General features: G+C 39.4%; 1 protein-coding gene across 7 annotated transcripts in view; it reads left to right on the forward strand.

Moving 5' to 3' along the window:
- The window catches only part of LOC145500591 (NLR family CARD domain-containing protein 4-like), a 53,540-nt gene that overhangs the window by 20,800 nt on the left and 27,472 nt on the right, over positions 1-5,268 (forward strand). The gene's annotated exons all lie outside the window — the stretch shown is intronic.

Genomic DNA, 5,268 nt, shown 5'->3' on the forward strand with positions numbered 1-5,268 from the left:
CCTCCTATCCAAGACATTGTTGACCACCACTACAAGTTTTTAGTTCCTTTTTTGGGATGCAAATGGAATGCAAGGTCTTGTTTCATATCAAGCTATGCACTAAGAGCTGCTGAATAAGCTATAGTTTAGGGGTATACCTAATATAGTAGAAGACATACATTTTAGAAGTTGTTCGTTTTCCCATTTTAAAGCAATTTCTCTCAAAATGTCTACCACCTAAATAGCTGCTGATGTCAATTCTTAAATAAGCTGATTAGTGGCTTTCAAATGGCATATTGTACACAGGCAGAGTGTCTTTATTTGCCGAGTTGGGAAAAACTGCCGTTCGCCTTAGGGAGTAAAGGGTTAACATTTCTTCATGTCTGACAAGATCACTAGTGTTTCTCTTTTTATGAACTTCTCATCTTGCTATGTTTTTTCTTGTTCTGTTTCCTACCTCGGGTTCTTCAGTCTTTTAGAAGCTCTGAACTGCCATATTTTACAGTATTCGTCAAAAGATTTTACTTCAGAAAAACCCACATTGTTTAAGTATAAAGTGCAGAACTTCCGAACTGATATTTCTACGAAAGTGAGAATCGAAAGCTGTCACCGTACTTGGAAGGTCTGAGGGTATGCACCTCAGGAAATGTTGGCAAATTAAAGCGTCTTAGACGAGTTCTCCTCGATGCTAAGCGGCACTATGACCCTTTGTTCACACTTTCATTCCTCAAAATGAAGAGAGCGTAGAACTGCATTCGTTTGCACGAGGCTGAAGAGCTCTAAAAATGGCCTGTTTTTATTGTTTGCAACATTTTATAGTCGGCTGCTAGGTGTGATCGTTTGATAAGTTGAGTGGTGATCTTGTTCCTGGGTTTTCTGCTTGTGGCTGTGACATATTTACTTGTTCCCCGCTTAACGTCAACTTCTCTCAGCCCCTCCCGCCCGCACCCTTCTTACAGTTTAGTAAATACGTTCCTGACATGTGAGGATATCAACATAATTTATAGCTTGCTTTTAACACGTATAAAAAATATTTTATAAATCAGATGAAACTCTCTCCTACCCAGCTATCGAAACATCTGCGCGTGCGTATCCGTTTCTGTTCAATTTACGTTTTAGCATTCACCTATACCTTACTGTGTTGTGATCACAAATTTAACTCAACACTTCCTGTTTTTGCTCTGTGCTGTTTTCCGCATAAAGTCAGTAGACTTTGTTATAATCACTCATTGTGCTTCTGGTCAAAACCGCCCGCACCAATGTTTACCCCCGCCCTCCCACCCCTTACCTCCCTGTGCACGTGTAGTTAACTTGACGCGACGGGTGGAACAAGTAAATGTATCGACGGCGCCCTATACACCTCTCCTCCTCGACGTCACTAATAAAGCTACTGAATAGTTGCAATGCAAGCCGTTCTTACTTAGTCTTTTCGAAAGTAAATAAGGCAATGACTTGTGAATAATTTGCCCCTGAAGAGCTTGTGGTTACTGCGTCTGAAACGTAATGACGGAAATTACAACTTTGAGAAGACTGGGTTTTACTATTTTCAAACTTCTTCACGTCATTTGAAGAATTTTATTTATGCTTACACTTGTTGGGAACAAAATGCCCTGATAAAACTTACAGCCGAAGAGGGAGCTACCTTTGGCAGTAAATGTATAGTGATACACTCTTTGCCTAGTTCCTGTACGGCTTTCTCCCAGGCCTTCGCGGTCAATTGATTTCTGTGACGTGTCCCAGACGCACGGCTCGGGGTACACTTTTCGCCCCGGACCACGTGACCCGAAACGATTGACCGCGGCGAAATATTTAGGCTTAGGAACTAGGCAAGTACACTCTGACGCTTTACAGCCAATCTAAGATTCTGGAGAGCTTTAACTCCACTTACTTAAACTGCCATCCATTAAGTCTAAAGATGTAAAGCCAACCCAGTATCGAGAATTACTTTAAACACTCAAGTGAAAACCCGCTTTAAACTCACACGTTTTTTTCGTTAATTTCCTATCTCCCGATACCTATTGTATCCCATTTGCAGTGTTTTCACTACTTAAGGCATGAAGTTTTCAAAGGAAAGTTTCCCGCAAGTACCATCCGTTCGCTTTCGATTCTTTCATAAAACAATGGAATCAAATGGGTTAACGTTATAGCTTGCACATGCGCCGTCTTGAACCTTAATGCACAGGTGTTGTGAACCATTAGTCAGACCAAGAACATATTAGTCGATATAATAAAGATATAACAATACAGATACAGTAGAACTCAGAATATGAATACCACAGGAAATAAAAGACCAGGAACGAGTTGTAACGTGTCCTGGCTGCAAGTTACGTTTAAACTAAAGAAGCCTAAGGCCCATTCAGATAATCAAATGTCTTGTACCAGATGAGCTCCTGTTCATGACCGAAGATTTACAAGGATCAATAACCAGAAAAAAAGACACATTTTCAAAAATGTCATGTTATCTCGAGGTAAAGGGTGTCCGTAAAGCGGGTTTCACTGGAATACGATACAACACTTGATTAGTTTACAGTATGTTAGCCTCGGATTTTGGATGGTTTTTCATCGTGACGTCACTACATTCAGTGATCTAAATTTCTTACCATTTGATAGTTTCCACATATTCTAGTTCTTCCCTTCAGAATTTTAAATTGTAGCAGTCCTGACAACTTCTATCTAAACCATGTAACTAGGAAACTTATAGAACAAGTTGTCCATAACTTTGAAATTCTATGGCTATTGATTTGACCGCTTGTAGAGTAAGACAAACAGTTAACCTTGAAAGAAAGATATCTTGGTAGAACTTAAAGCCAAAATTTGAAATTCTGATGACGCCACGAGTAAAACCATCTATTGCTACTGGTTGAAACAAGAGGAATTTAATTCACAGAAATTTGCTTTTTGTAAACACCAAGAATAAACATGACGACAAAGCCGAAGAGCATTCCAAAATTTTGAAGGGCAAATGTCTTGAGGTTCTTCCAAATGGAGGCTTGTCCAATTCTTGCGGACATCTCGGAAGCTTCTTCCAGCTGTTAATTAAAGCACAACGGTAAAAACATCATCAATATTTTGTATTTTTTGTGATATGTATACGGTTCACAAGATATACAGATAAGACCTCTTCCTTACTCCGCCATATTTGGCCCGGGTCCACATCAGCGAATTAATGAGCTCAAGATTTTGATCTATGAGGTGATCCACTGTAGTTGATGTAGCCGAAGACCGAATCAACTATCACCTCATAAATATCGAGAGCCAATAATCTATTACAACATTTTTAGCTTAATTCTAACTTAGGGCCTGTTTACAAGGAGGGGGGGTTACCATAGCAAGCAGGTTAACCCTAGCTGGAGGGCAAAAGATAGCCTGGGTTTACAAGAAAAATTTCGCAGGTACATGTAAGGTAACCCTACAACCCAGGACAACTTGATGTGCAGTTACACTCAAAGGGTCTGGAAACAATTAGAAAGTTAACCTGGGCAGGCTGGTTAACCCTATACCTGGAGTGTTTACAAGGGAAAAGTTAACCCGTCTGCCAGGCTAACCCTAGCACACAGATAGGGTAACCCACCTACCTGAGTAACCCTGGCTGCCTTGTAAACACGACGAAGGAAAAAAGAGGAAATGGGTGAGTGCTAGGGTAATCCTTGTAAACAGGCCCTTAGATATGCCTCAAATAATGGTTCCCAATTATTTATTTTAGGGCCTCTTAACATGACCCGGGTCAGGCGCGAAGCAAACTACATGCTATTGCAGACTGACAACCAGGGTTCATTAAAGTGGTTATTTTTAGCATTCTCTGCGGTAATTCAACCAGGGCTGAAAATCAACGCAGGAGCTTGTGTGTGAGGCTCTCAGTATTAAACTTTGCACTTTAGAGAGATCGCATGGACTAAATTTTCATTTTAAATGAACCCTTTTGTGTATGCGCTCTCATCAGTTTCGTCAACAACTTTGAGTTTTTAATTCAAGAAACCATGAATGTCTCTCTTTTAGCTTCTCGAGAATTTGATTATCTATTTGCTTCTAAATATTTCTTACAGATTTGGAGAAACAGGAAAACGTTGCTATTTTGTTGACCAAAGGCTTATAGTGTGTGATGGCTCAGCCAATCAGATTGCAGCATTTACATTGGTAAATTAGTAGAATTCTACTAATAAATGATAACCCATGCTTAGAGAAATATATACTAACCATGTCAACTAATGAAATGTACACAAACATTCTTCCAGCGTGTGGATAGATCTACTGCACTGCTGATGTTTTGGTGCCAAGTATCAAGCTGGCCAATCATCAGCCCCAGATAGCAAGCAGAAAGTTGAATGCCAGAAACATTTTGTACGACATGCCAGCATTGAGAAGAATGGCAAAATCACCTGGGAAACAATTCAAATTCAACAAATATACTTATCCAAAAACAAATCGAGGTTTGATTGGCTTAGAAAGTGTGAAAACTATTTATTGATTTATTTATCTAACACATGCACACCAGAAGGGTGAGAAAGCAAAGGATTGACATCCCTATACCAAAACAGCCATCAACAGATTGATTTGTAAATAAAGAAAAAAACTGCATCAAGTAATGATTTTTACAAAGTTTGTGTGGCAGTGCTTCGTAGAATATCACTATTGAGGTGCTTATGCCAACATAAGTTGAACTGGAATATGACGTTCCAATGGCCAAGCTGTCAATAAAGTTATGAAGGGCGTCACCAATGATTATCATCCAAGTAACAGGTGCTATTTTTCTCTTTCCGTCAGTGTTCACAATAACCTGTGCATGTGATACAAAGAACTGATAAAGATTCGATCTTGTTTGCACGTCCTCTAGTGACTCTTATGTTCTTAAAATTGGCTTAGAGAAGCTCAGTCACGGCATTTTGAGTTATTTTAGCCACATACAAAATTATCTTTAAAGTGAAGGAAAGCTGAAAATAGTAGTTTACTAAGATAATATTGCAATCTGTGCTAATCTTCTCAACCCTCAACCATCCTTGGTTCTATGGTTTACTATTATCTCTTTTGGTAAGTTCCTTAATGTTGTTGTGGAAACCAATCCAGGTGTTACTGATATTAAATGTCCTGTCCACCAATAACAACAACAACAACAACATTAAGGAGCTTACCAATGTTCTGGGGAAGAATCAGTTTCCATCTAGTCTTGTGAACAGAACTGTCTAAGAATACCTCAGCAAATTCTTTGCCTCCACTTTCCACATTCTGCAGTAACCAGCTCAAATGAAAGTCGCACGCACTATTACAAATTACCTTTTGTTGGCCCTTTCAACA

The sequence above is a fragment of the Orbicella franksi genome, chromosome 10 (genome assembly GCF_964199315.1).
Source record: "Orbicella franksi chromosome 10, jaOrbFran1.1, whole genome shotgun sequence".
Taxonomy (NCBI): Eukaryota; Metazoa; Cnidaria; class Anthozoa; order Scleractinia; family Merulinidae; genus Orbicella; species Orbicella franksi.